Source organism: Ambystoma mexicanum, chromosome 7p, assembly GCF_040938575.1.
Source record: "Ambystoma mexicanum isolate Mex_15411 chromosome 7p, UKY_AmexF1_1, whole genome shotgun sequence".
Classification (NCBI taxonomy): Eukaryota; Metazoa; Chordata; class Amphibia; order Caudata; family Ambystomatidae; genus Ambystoma; species Ambystoma mexicanum.
Window position 1 is genome coordinate 653022826 of NC_090939.1, and position 14835 is coordinate 653037660.

The 14835-nt window shown below is 49.6% G+C and overlaps 1 protein-coding gene across 1 annotated transcript in view; it reads right to left on the bottom strand.

The window, feature by feature from the left end:
• The window catches only part of LONRF2 (LON peptidase N-terminal domain and ring finger 2), an 882740-nt gene that overhangs the window by 244354 nt on the left and 623551 nt on the right, over positions 1 to 14835 (bottom strand). The gene's annotated exons all lie outside the window — the stretch shown is intronic.

Below are 14835 nucleotides of genomic sequence, written 5' to 3' on the forward strand. Positions count from 1 at the left end.
GACCGAGAGCGGCACCTGAACGGGGTCCGACATCCTGCCAGAGGACTGTGACCACTGCATCTTGAGAGCCCATTGCAGAGATCTCATCCGCAACCTGGCCTCTGGCACCAGAAGAATGCAGGATGCCATGAGGGCGAGCAACCTCAAGAACTCGAACGCCGGGAGACTCTGGGCACGTTGAAACTTGTGCACCATCTGCTGAATGTGATGAGCCCTCACCTGGGGAGGAAAACACTGCCCCAGGGATGTGTCGAGCACTGCTCCGATGTACTGGAGCCGCTGCGTTGGCGTCAAGTGGGACTTCTTTAAGTTGAGGGAGAAGCCCAGCTTCTGAAGGGAGTGGCAGGTGACTGACAGATGATCCAGGACTTGCTCGTGAGAGCGAGCCCTGAGCAACAAATTGTCCAGGTAGGGGTAGACGTGAATCCCCCCTTTCCGGAGATACGGTGCCACCACCACCACCATGAGCTTGGTGAAAACCCTCGGGTGGAGGTCAATCCGAACGACAGAACCCGAAACTAAAAGTGCGAGTCGCCAACCATGAACCTCAGGTACTTCTTGTGTTCATGAAAATAAGCGTTCTTGAGGTCGAGAGACACCAACCAGTCCTGAAGTTGAAGGGCCTGGAGGACTTGAGAGAGAGTAACCATCTTGAACTTGTCCTTCCTGAGGAGCTTGTTCAAACCACGTAAGTCCATGATGGGTCTCAATCCTCCGTCTTTCTTCGAAATCAAAAAATAAGGGGAATACCATCCCTTGTTCCTCTCCGCTACAGGCACCAGTTCTACGGCACCTTTCTCGTGCAGGGATTTTATTTCCTGCGCAAGGAGCGGATCTGGACTCCTCAAAGAGAGATTCCCCGGTGGATTGTCGTGAGGCCTCTGCCGGAAAGGAAGACGGTAGCCATGGGCTATGATCTCCAGAACCCACAGATCTGAAGTAATGGCACGCCATTCTACAAGATGCTGCGCCAGCCTTCCCCCAACCGGCGAACCATGGGACATGGCCTCATGACTGAGCTGAAGCGGCTGTGGCATTGCCTGAGGGTAAAGAGGCAACTGCCGGAGCGGCCTTGGCACCTCGAGTACCTGGTTTTCCACCTCTGGTACTCCTACGGTGGCCCCTTTGACTTGCAGCTCCACTCGATCTACCAAAGGATGAGTAATATCGAAAGGAACCTCCCCTCCATTCCTGTCCCCTAGGACGAAAAGGCGGAGATTGGCGAACTGCAGCACTCAACGACTTTGCTGCAGCTTTGGAGGTCTGCAACCTCTCAAGGCTCTCATCAGCCTTGCTGCCAAAAAGATGTTCACCATCAAAGGGCATGTTGAGAAGCCAGGCTTGTACATCAGGAGCAAACCCCGACTTCCGCAACCACGCAAATCTGCGCATTACGGTGCTCGCCCCCATGGACCGGATGACACAATCTGCCATGTCCAGACCCGACTGAACGGATTCACACATGGCATCCTTGCCATCCTGAACAAGAGCAAGAAAGTCATCCCGTTCCTCCCCTTCGGGAATAGGTTCAGCCGCCAAAGAGACAATTCCACAGAGTATGAGTGAAACTTGCTAAGGCACACACAGAGTTGGCTGCCTGAAAAGCCATACCCCCTGAAGAAAACACTTTCTTCGCCCAGCCATCAAAACGTTTGTCGTCCCCATCAGGAGGGATGGTAGGGTATGATGCCTGTTTTGCCGGGGCCGTAGCCGCCTGCACCATCAAACTCTCCGGAGTGGGGTGTGTAGTCAAGTAGCTGTGGTCGCTACTGGCTGGACGGTATTTTTTCGGCAAAGACTTGCTCACTGCCGGGAGACTCTACGGAGCAGTCCAAGCCGCTGCCATCCTTCTTTGCAAGGCCATGTGGAATGGCAATACCGGTCAGTTGGAGGACCTTGGTCAAGGATATCCGTCAGGTCATCCTGCAGAAAATCCACTGGTAGCGCAGACCACCCCAAGTATTCCATCACCCTCGACATAAGGTGCCTGTACGAGGACTCGGTGAGCGTGCCAGGCTCAGGCCTACCGAACTCAACCTCCGGAGAGGTGTCCAGACCACTGACGTTGTGCAAGGACTGATGCAGGTCTTCTAGCTGGCTATGACCAGACACGAGTTCGTCAGGAACCATACCTTCCTCAGACCCTTCATCCACCTCAGAGATGTAATCCAGAGGCTGGAATAAATCCCTGGATGAGGGCACAGAAAAAGGCTCGAATACAGGCCTTACTGACTTCTGCAGGGCCTTTCTCGGAGTTTCCACCGGTCTCCGGGGCACCTCCGTAAAATCCGCCTCGAAAGGCGTCGACGTCGAGCGTGGCGCTGATGGCTTCGACACAGGCCTCGAGGGCGGAGCCCCGAGCGTATCCTTCGACAGCCTCGGCGCCGATGGCTTCCTCGGAGGTGGAGCCTCGAGAGAGTCCTTCGACGGTTTCGGCGCCAAAGGCATCGACGTCTTCTTCGAAGACCTCACAGGCTCCGACGGTCTCGATGGCGTCGAGGACCGAGACCTGGCGCGGGCATGGCTAGAGCGATCCACCTTGTCCGACCGGGACCTCGAAAGTTTCCGGTGATTGCGACGATCGTTCGAGCCAGAAGGCGTGCGAACAGCGTCTCTAGCACGTTCCATGCCGACGTCTTTCGACGGTGCGATACGAAACGGAGCCCTGCGACTGAAAAATCGCCATCATCTCCATACAGAATGAATCCCATTCCGCAGGAGTGGAATGCTTGGTGGGACAAGCAACCCGCCGACGGGTGGAGTCCTCGGACGAGGACGGGGAAGGCGACCGATGACGGCGCTTCCGTGAGTGCCTCGAAGAGGCAGAGGAATGGCGGGACCCGCTCCGGGACCAAGACCCCCTGGACTTACGCCAACGATGCGGAGAGTCACCCCTCGAATCGTCAGTCGAAAGCCCAGTGGATTTCGACTTCCGGGGCTTGGACACCTTACCGACAGAAAGCTTCTTCTTACGCTCCCGCAAGGCCTTCGAAGTTAACGCCTGGCAATCGTCACAATCGTCCATGGCCCTCACCGAGGCATCAGAGGCAGGCGTCGTGCGGGTCCATCAGCAACATCTTGGAACCGCAGTCCCGACACTTCTTGAAACCCAGCCGCAGGGTAGAAGACGAAGACATCATGGAAATCTTCACAAACTGGTTCAAAGAACCGATAGAACAACTGAAAAGAACCAAGGCACGCCGAGATCTCTGAAGAGAACACGTTCGTGGAAAAAACGGAACCGAGGCTACGGGCGTCGTGCGTCCTACTTATAAAATCCGGTGATGTTGGCTCGACAGAGGCCCTTGAGGACAGCAGATCGATGTAGGACGCTCAAAATTTTCCGAAGCAGCACAGCTGTGGTGATTGCCTGTCATAGATAGGGAATACGTCGGAGGACCCAATCCCCTCGAAAACTTCCTTCTCAGGACCCCCTCCACCCACCAAGAATGGCGTCAACAACAACAAACTAAGAACCTTGCATCCATAAAAGATGGCCACCACAGAAATCTGTAACCAGCATTTGCCTGCCCTGAACCATTCCAAGCCTTCTGATTGGCCTTCGCCGGCCGAAATACTGAGCACACACCCGAGCCGGGAGACGACGCCAGACACATTCTTAAGCCATTTCTAAGGCCGCCATAACTCTGCTGCTTTCCGAAGCTCCAATTTGCACAATGCTGACCAACCAAACAGATCCACTAGGGCGGGTCCATCTGAGAAAGGTAAGCCTGATGTAAATATTATAATTGTGAGGTTGCTCCCTAAGACCACCAATCTCCACGCGCTCAGAATTGTCTCCTCTTGCTCCCCCTACACTCGTGCATCAGCCTGACAAACTGTACACCTTGCACATGCTGCCGATCCCCCCCCCCCCCCTCCGATACCTTAATTACTCATCTACATCCTTGTCGTGCTCGTACAGCCTTGCCCAGTCAGGTGTACCACCCTCGACTAATGAGGTCTTCCATACTGCGCCGCAACAAAAATGGCCTGTGACTTACATCGCCCCACCAGTATCTCGCCACACGAAGCCACCCCAGCACTATGCCCAACCCACAAGTGCTTGTCCCAACCTGCGTCCTTAGGAACAAACAGTCAGCATCAACAAGGCACATGTGTGATTCGCACTCCCAACGCCAACCATCAGGGTCTGCAAATCAGCAACTCAAAAATGGTTAGACCAAAACTGCTACATAACTCACCCACAAACCAACAAATTTGAGTCGGGCAGCCCACAAGATATGTCAGGCCCCACAGAGTTCCACCATTACGACCTATGCCAACCACTGCTGCCTGGACGCATCTAGCCATGAAAGAGCCATCTCAACCTAAGCCCCCTCAACCAACATGCCTGCACATCTCCACCTTATGCCGTCTGCCCCCTGCACCGTCTACACGAGGCGTTCCTGCGTGTCGGCACTGACCTCTTCCGCCTACTCCCCGAGCAGCCACAATGATGGAATTAAAGCTAAACAGTAGGCAGAACTGCCGCAAAACTCACTCAAACTACACCTTGCACCCACAACCACACAACACCATGCCCAATGCACCCCCAAACACATCCCACAGTTCCCTCAGAACATCACAACCTTCCAAACCGGCATTCACGACCACCCCACCACATTGCCCCAGTCCTATTCCACTGGAGCCGGCCCCCACCACTGAACTTGACTCAGCCAAGCCTACCACTAGGCCCGCCTCTCCAACCGCTGGCCCCGCATCACCATAATCCCACTACCAGGCCACACGAACGGTCACCTCTGCCCACCATGGGAACGTCACCCACTTGTCCTCTTCCCAAGGAACTCTAAGCGCACCCACACCTCCAGTGATTACCGCCTCACCCGACTGACCACACAATGCCAGGTCCTCATTAGCTCAAAGCAAGCTCACCAGTAGCACTATCACCACCGCAAAACCTAAACAAGACTCTCATTCCATCAGGGGAGCCCTAATCAATGCTAGATCTGTGACTGCCCATGCACTGGATATTGCTGACCTAATTATTGCCAACAACCTAGATTAACGAGTAATTTCGGAAACCTGGCTCCATGCAACCTCAGGCCCTGCTCTCTCCCTCGCTCTTCCCCAAAACTATGCCATTTTATGCAAAGACAGATCAGAGGGAAGAGGAGGTGGGGTTGCCATTATAGCCGAGGACTCCCTAACCATCAGACACACCAATACCGACATCTTACAAGTCAGAGAACTATCAGTCAAACGTAACCACATACAGCCACAGTAGCCATTGATTTGATATACCAACCTCCTGGCCCTCTACTTTCATTTGAAGACCACATATTCGCCGTCCTCTCTGCCAACTCCAAACCCACCTTTTAAAATCCTAATCCTTGGAGACCTAAACCTAGGCCTCTACGACACCACTGACTCAAACGCCATCTGTTTGGCCAACACCCTGGACACTGCTGGATTAATACAGCGCATCACACATCCTACCCACAACAAAGGCTGAATCCAATATTGGCTTGCTGACTTTAAAAAAAATAATGTATTTGTATTTGGTTATTGAAAAAACCTTTTACAAATTACTTTTTACTTCTATTACAATCATTCATTAAAACCAACCAACATCGGAAGAAAGAAAAAGAAAATTTAAAAAATTTCACTTTTGCATTTTAAACAAAAAAAACACCCTTCAGTCAATAAAAATAAAAAAGGAACAAAGATATTTGCTTGCTGACTTAAACTGTGGCATCACTATCCTCTCTAATGTATCCTGCCCCTGGTCTGATAAAAACATCACCTTCCAAATGCCCATGCAGGTACAGCATTCCAAACCTCCCCCACTGCCCGCAATACAAACCAGAAATTCTAGGAATATCACACATGCAAACATTCAACCCTTCCTAAGTCCTCTCCTAGAGCAAGTCTCACACACACATTAGTGACCCTACCATCTTGGTTGATCGCTACAACCAAACCCTGACCACTGCCATCAACGCAGTTGCCCCACTGACCAATCAGAAAGTCAAACCCTGTGCCCATGCCAACACATGGTTCACCCCTGACCTCAGAACTCTCCAGAAAGCAAAAAACGCAAAGCTGAAACATAGCGAGACAACCCTAATCAACCAAAGAAATACGATTTGAATCCACAACTAAAGCCTACAAGATCGCCATCCTCTAAGGAAAAAGCTCCACATACAATGACAGAATTAACTACAGCACTAGAGAGCTCTTCAGTATACTCTGTGATCCTGATACCCAATATCAACTGAAACAAAGACACAATTTGGTGCACAAACATCAAACTTGCCTTAACGGGTAAGATTTCTATGCTGCAATGCAAAACCAGCAAAAGAAAAATACACTGCTTGCCCTCAAAAACCATAACCAAGAACAAAGTCACCAAACATAACATCCCTCTATTTCAATGCAAACCTGTCTCAGTCAGTGATGTCAGAAATATAATAAAGGGACTCAAACCCTCCAGATGTCAAGGCGATGCCTGTCCTGCCCCAGTCATTAAAGACTATGCAGAAGCTCTGGCACCATTCATTTCCTCCCTCATCAATGCATCCTTGTCTACAGGCATTGAGCTAGCCAACTTAAGACACCAGGGTATTACCGCTCTTGAAAGAACCCACACTTGACCCCGATGTCCCAACAAACTACCGCCCCATCACCACAATACCATTCCTTTTGAAGATTTTGGATAGAGCAGCATATGTGCAGATCCAACACCTGGAATCCAACAACCTTCTAGGACTGCGACAATCTAGTTTCTGACCAAGTCGCCGGACGGAACCAGCCTTACTGGACCTAAAATAAATCAGCTTCACAAAGCTACAAACAGAGGCAAGCTTGCACTCCTCCTACTGCTTGATCTCAGCTGCCTTTGAATTAGTGGATCATGAAATACTATGCCAGCACTGTCTCACCTCAGCCCATTTCTCCACCAAAACCACCTTCTGGATCACCTTCTAACAAACAGAACAATGAGTGTCTTCTCCACCACTGCCTCAGTCCCGCCCCACCACCCCCGACACCAGTCATGTGGTGCCCCCACAAAGCCAACGCGTGTCAGGACACTATACAATATCTTCACAAAGCCACTTTTAAACCTTCTTGACACCCAGGGAATCTCATACACCAACTACACTGACAACACGCAGCTACTCCTACCTTTGACCAGCGACTATGCCACTGAAGGTCTCATTACAAGTGTACCAAACCATCCAAGCCTGGATGGCATCACACATGCTGTGTCTCAATGACAAAACATAGCTGCTCATAGTCGGCTCCCCAACCTTACTGAATAAACTTGACCCAGCATACAAATCCTTTGACATCAACGGCATCACTATCCAAGTTACCAATCATGTCAAAACCCTAAGCATTTACCTAGACTCTACACTATCATTATCCAGGCAAATCAACGCCATCGCCTCGTCGGTAACATACATCACCGAACTCATTTGCGCTTGTCGTCCATTCCTCCCTCAGAAGGTTGCCTCGCCATGGTGTGGATAGGGTCGAGGTTGGATTACTGCAACGCCCTCTTTGAAGGAACCTCATCTGGGAACATAACCAAGTTACAAGTCGTACAAAACAACGCCTTATGGGCTGCCCTGAACATTGCGAAAATAGAGCAAATCTCGCCGGCCAGAAGAAATGCTGATTGGCTCCCCATCAAAGCGCGCATCCGTTTCAAAACTCTGTTTGTCAAATTCCGCTCAAAGATATCTCACTGCCAGATTCTCAAAAGCCTCAAACTCTAGAGTTACTCGCTCAACCTACACAAATCGACTCTAGATTCCGCCTCCAAAGAGCTGGAGGAGCGAGCTTCCCGGTCATCGCCACCAAGAATTGGAATGATCTCCAGTCATCAGTGAGACTTGAACACTCCTACTGGTCATTACGCAAGCAGCTTAAAACCCTGATTTTGCCCCCCAAAATACCCAGCGACAACCTTCCTCTTTCAGCTCAGACCAATCTCCCTAAGCTTGTTTGTCACACCACCCAAGACTGGAACAATTCCTTTTTAGATGTGAAACAATGATGCTTACTATGCATCATCCAATATGTCTCACATCGGCGTACCAGTATCCAAATGTGTGTCAGTGCACAACCGTTTAGTTACAACAAAACATGTATACTAGGACAATTGTCGTCACCACATTCACTGTGCATGCCATGCCAATAACAATATCTCGCTCGCAACGGCTTTACCTCCCCATCTCCAACATGCTTGACATTCTTGCCCCTGTCATGAGGATCTACCTGAAGCCTGCCTCCAAGTGCAAAAGCTGGTACGACTTCTCTGAAACGTATGTGCAGATTTGCTGAAAGGAAGGGTCAGAGCTCTGGTTCATCCTCTGACAAACTGGCCTGTCGCCGGCTCCAAAGGCAATATGGATTTTCTCTCCGCTCCAAGAAGAGGGCCCACATCCAAGCCTGCATCTCTGGAGCCACTAACGCAGCGGAACTTTTCAAAATCTGCAAGGAACTCAGCAAACCAACTGCAGTCTCCACTTCTGCTTCCTTCCTTCCCAGGCTCTTTACACCACCATGCCTCCCATTTCACATCCAAAACTGGGCGCATCCCGTCCTCACTCTCCACCACCCACATCTGCACTCCCTCTCCTGACCCCTGCACCCCTTGGCTAAAACCACCCCCTCCCAACACCCTCCACACTCTCCTCCCTCCTGCCAATAGCACCTGATGAGGTCTCTGAAGTGGTCTGCTCTATGAAGGTCTCATCCAAAGATGTGCTCCCCTGCACTTCTAGAACCATTAAGGACAACATCTCCTCTCTCGCCCCGGCTGTTGCCGACATCTATAACCACTCCTTCGCCACTGGCTCTTTTCCCCCTATCCCTCAAGCACTCCCTTGTGAAGCCTCTCCTAAAAAAAAGCAGTCTGCTGACCCCTCCTGCCCGGCTAACTATCGCCCTATTTCCACCATCCCCTTTCTGGGTAAAGTCTTGGAGAAGTTGGTTCTCCCCCAATTGATCCTTTATACTTAACTTGCTGGTTGCATCCATGACCATGAATCTATATTCCAGGCATCCAGAGGCAAAGCAACTGCTCTCATTAACACCTGTGAAGACATGCTCGCGAATCTGAACTAACTCGCCTGCTGTGCTCATTCTCCTTGTTCTCTCTTCTGCCATTCTATCCTCATAAAATGGCTTCATGATACCCTCGACATCATGGACCGGAAACTGGACTGGCTGACCTTGTTCCTCACTAACAATCTCCCCAGTTGCAACTGGGCCCTTTCTCCTCTGCCATCTCACTTCCTGCGGTGTCCCCCTATGCTCTAACCTCTCGCTGTGGCTCTTTAATATCCATCTCGCCCCTCGGACTTACCTGATCATCTCCTTCTCTCAATTTCCAGTGTTATGCTGATGACACAGCTTTCCTTCAAACGTCCCTCCACTCCCTCCTCTTCCTCCTCTCTCAACCCAGACTATCTGACCACCATCCAGGCATGGTGTGCGGCTAACTATCCGTGTCTTAATGCCAGTAAAGCTTGAGATCATCCTTATTGGGACACCTGCTTCCCTCTTGCCACCCTCCTTGGGCCCTCGACTCCAAGGTTTTTGGCCTCACAGGATGGAGTGATCGACTCCTCTTTGTCCTTTACCCCTCTCATCTTGTACCTTGCCAAAAAGGCCCACTGACAGCTTGTCCTTCAAGGCATTCTCCCTTTCATTACCTTTCCCCAGAAGCTCAATGTCCCCAGAGCTCCGGTCCTCTCTAAGCTGGAATATTGCAACTGTCTCTTCCTCAATCTCCCCCTTTCCTCTCTACGCCCCCCCCTTAGCTAATCCAGCTAATCGAGAACAGGGCTGGAAGCCCAGGACCATATCTCTACAGCCCTAAAATCTCTCCACTGGCTCACGATGGCCGCAAGGATCAAATTCAAGTGTCAGTCAGTCTCTCAGTCTCTCTCTCTGTCTCTCAGACTTGAGCTGGGCCTCCTCAAGTTCCTGAAACTCCTCAAATCTCTGCTTTTCTCTACCTCGTTCCCCCTTTCCCTTCCCTGCTAATCACCCCACTTCTGCTGAGAATGGCAGCCTGGTCCTTCATGAATCTCACAGTTTACCAGATTCTCCACCCAGTTAACACCAGCCCCCTCCCACCTCCTCAGCACTGCCCTTGGTGGGGTGCCTGCCTGACGGCTGTGCATCCCACCCTGTCCTTCCTCCGCCGTAGCACTTAACTGATGGCCTCCTCCCTTGGCACCCGTGGCACTTCCCCATACCTTGCACCCCTCCTCCTCCTCCCCCTCCCCCTACCTTGCCTAATGCCAGAACTTCTCTGCACTTGAACGTTCGAATGTCATAAGGCCTAGTAGGACCACAATAGTATATGTACTCTTTTTGCCATTGGAATTTACCCCCCTGCTGCCTCCCCACTTTGCCTAGTGGCACCTCAAAACACCATTGTGTTGTATAGGCACCTAACAAATGCTCAATAAATGAAATGGTGAAACAACAAACGCAAACAAAAGGGAAGCCAAACTTCTCAGAGTATTAGCAATGGCAGAGCAATCAGGCTTAACTTCAGGAGGGAGGAGCACCGGTAAAGGCGGGTCCACACAGTTAAAGAAAACACACACACTGCAATACTGAAATTATATATATATATATATATATATATATATATATATATATATACACACACATATATATACATATATACATACATACATACACACACACACACACACACACACACACACACACACACACACACACACACACACACACACACACAGCCAGGTAAAAATAAGTTCTTTGGGTACACATAGCACATGATGGAAACAGTGCATGTATATATAAAAACAGACCGAATCTCCTCCTTCTGTTAACACGCAAGCCCACTATGCAGTGATAGGCAATGGACATATACACTAAACAGGGGAGGGCAAGGGTGCCCTAGACAATGTGGAAACGTACATTCACAGTCATTAGCAGGATAAGATGCCCCACAATGTTACCACTATTATTAAACACCCAAGAACATAGTAGCATGAGTGCGCAAATACACACAATACATGAAAAATATATTGGCCTAGTCAGACATAACCAGAGCGCACCAAAAGGCAAAAATATGCTAGACTCACAGCACTAGTCACAAGGCCTCATTACACCAGAGAAGAACCAGTGATACAAGTGTAACCACAGGTGAAACAATGTAACAAGGTATTTCCATAAAGAGGGTAAAAAAAGACTTTAAAAAATACAGATAAATCAGGAGCACCATCTAAAATTCCAGTCCTTGGACCCAAAACTCCAGGGACCCGGGAAAAATGTCAATGTCCTGCTCAGTACCTAAAAGAGTCACTTTAGTGAGAGTTTCAGCTAAGTGTTCAAAGTTTTAAAAATAATACAGTACACAATCAGTAGGCAAGTCCTTCTTTAACCCCACAGATGCAGAGATGGCAGCAAACAACCCAATTGAACACCAGAGACGAGATCCAGTTCCTAGTTTCCGACTTTGGAGCCCATACAAGAGATGCAGTCAAACAGCATTCGGGCCAATCCAAACGAAAGGGTAAATGAGGCTGAAGTACACCTGTAGAGATCTTAAACCACTAATCCTGGGCAGCCCCGAGGGCAAGTATCAAGACAAAATCCACTAACCCACGACCCAGATGTAGGTACTCACGGTGGCAGTTCCCGAAAAAACAGTTCTAGGAAGGCAAAACATGCCGGTGAGTACTACTCATCTTTTGCATGTGGAGTTAAAGAATCTGGACACAGGGTCTTGAAGTCCTGAAAAATGACGAACCAGACGGCCATGAACAAGAATAGCCTGTCCTTGAAGTGGAACCCACAAGCCAGAAGTGAAGGGAACTATGGAGGTGGCTCCAGGACGATGGAAGAACCAGGCCAAACAGATTCTGGCCACTTGAAGGATAAGGAAAGGCGGCTGATCAGCAGAAGATGGTCCCACAAGGAAGAATACGGCGGGGGAGACTCAGGACAGCCCAGACCAGGGAGGTATGGGGTGCCAATACCCTCACAGGCAACAGTGCCGTAAAACACGAATAAAACTGTCTCATGGGTCTGGGAGCTGGACAGGCATGGCCTAGCTAAGTGACATGTGAGATGCACAACCAGATCACTCCACTGTAATCCCAGCACGGATCCAGAAATGATGCTTCCGTCCCATAGGCCACGGTTGACATGGCATACAAAGCAGATCAGCCAGCAAATGCAAGCTCTCAAGACAGATTATTTAAGTAAGGCAGTCTTGGCGGATGGGGCCATAGCGGCTGATCCAAGATGGAGCTCCACTAGACAATGCTCGGAGGCGTTAGTGCTGCGCACCATCAACTTCATCAGGGTACGGAGCAGAGTAGTTTAAACCATCTACAGTAAGAAGCAAGAGCTGTGGCCGCTGAAACCTGCAAGAACCCACAAGGTACATGTCAAGAAATCTTTGTCCTCGCCAAAATAAGCACCTGATCATCCCACTTCCTCGTCCTGCCTCGCTCGTCCCATTGCTCGCGGCCATATCGAACTGACCTGACCACATGTGGTCCTCGCATCTCCGCGATCCCAGCGGACCGGCACCACAACATGAGAACAGTTGGGTGCCAAGATCCAGGGCAACTCCTGGGGCCATGTTCCCCAAGCATATAATCAAATTAAGGGGCTGGCACAACCCCTCTTCTCCTCTGGGGACCGTCTCTTGATTTTGAGACCTGGAGTACTCGGGAGAAACTTTGATCCAAGTTAACCTACCTGGATGAAAGAAAATCATCACCAGAACCATTGGGTCAGGCACAAAGGCTCCCCTTTCCCTGAAGGCAGTCTGCCACTCGGAGCCGGGATCCCACAGAGACTCCCACTGAAGTGATTCCCCCCTCCCCTCCCCCAACTCCCTTTTTCAGAGCTGCCAGAGCACCAGGGGACCACTCCGGTGGTGATAATGTTAAAGGATATTTGTGCCGCGCACTAACATGTCCAGGGGAGGCGGACTAGTAGCCCCAGACAATCAGGCTAATGGCAAGATAACTTGAAGTCTAATTACACAAAGGATAACAGCGATTTTGGTGTGGATGGATTTAAACGGAGAACAGAATACCACCTTGTTCAGTCTTGGTTGGGGGGGGGTGGGGGGGTCACACCACGAGTTGCAAATCTGCTAGTTCTGAACTCCCCCCTGTGGCTGGACACATTGGGAAGCCAACCTTGCATCTCTTAAGCTTTATTAAGGGCTTGTAGCTAGCACAACCACTTGACCGCCAAACACCACTACACCTGGAAGCTTTCTGCATTGGGTCCTGTCTCCGCAGGTTCAAGAAGATAGGCAACAAAACCTCATAAGGGCAGTGATGTCCTCGCCATGATGGGCGCACAGGATAAAGGTAACAGGCAGAGCAGGTGACCATTGCAGAAATTCATACTGATCAGCAGGCTTCCTCAGAGCCTAGGCACCCGTCATGAAAAGTAACCTTCAACATCTCTTTATGGACATTAAAAAGAGATTCAAGGGGGCATCTCTGAACTTTCAGAGAAAGTAACAACCTTAGATAAGCAAGTGTTAGCTGCTGCAAAGTGGATAGAGGTTGCAGAAGATGTGATTTGCGAACTGAATCACGAACTAGCAGATCTCTCAGAAAAGTGAACTTTATAGAAGCTCAATTTGATCTCCAACAACAAACAGCAAGACCAGGAAAACGGGGCTTGGCGCAATAACATTTGGAGTGGAGGAATTCCTAAACAAGTCCTTGATTCCAAGTTTCAATCCTTTGTACAACTCTTATTGCGCACCATCCTACAACTACCCAACAATGCAACAATGGAATTGTACAGAACTCAGCACACCCTCCCACGTCAAAAGAGCTCACAAGGAGAGGTCTCCCAATGTTAACACCCGAGTCCGTTTCTACACAATCAAGGAGCGGATCATGAAAGTTGCAAGGCAAAAGACAGTTACAAGATGGGCATATTCATCTACTACAGGACATCGCCCCAAACACAGTAATTAAATGAAGGGGGCTCAAGTTGGTCACAGAATGGCTCTGATCTAAACAAATCCAATACAGATGGAGCTTTCCGTGAGCCCTTATTTTTTCGTGGGAGAACAAATGTTCGACAATATCTTCTCTATACGAGGGTTCTCTCCTCTGCTTCACTCAAGATCTTTCCGACTCGGCCAAATGCAACTACATGGCCCCATCAACTTAAACTCTGAATACAAATCCTGAGGGGTGTGGAATAGAGTGGACAAATACAGAGACAGAAAAAGGGCAACGTTGCCCCACCCTCCAAAAACTAAAAAGGTGAAAGCTTTCAGGAATCAACATTCTAGCAACCCACACTCCAACATTTTCTGGATATACCTTCTACTTGGGTGGTAAAAGAAACCTGGAGATCTGAACCAATCACTATCCTTGGATGAGGAGATCCTCACTTTTAGAAGTTTGATTCTGTTCAATCCCGATGCAGCAATCTATACAACCCTTCATATGGTGATCATTGCTATGATCTTGGAAAGATTAACGGTCAAGAGGGTTTAAGGTGGGAGGGGAAGGAGTCGTGAGGTGAGGAAAGGACCTCATGAGCGTGTATTTCCACTTGTGCTTGCTCCCTCTTGAGGCATCGAGCCTTTGCACTGCCTCAGATTGGGAAGTTTTTACGCCATAGTTATATTTATTAAGTTTGTACTGTTTACATTTCATTTACTTTCAAATTCAGTGGGATCTACAGCCGAAGCCAGGTATATTTGCAACTATCCCCCTGTAAGATAGTTACAGGGCTATCTCCCTGTAAGGGCATAGCTTCAAGCTCAGTCTCCACTCGATTCTACATTTTAAACTGTAACCTTTAATGTGCAGGGTCTGA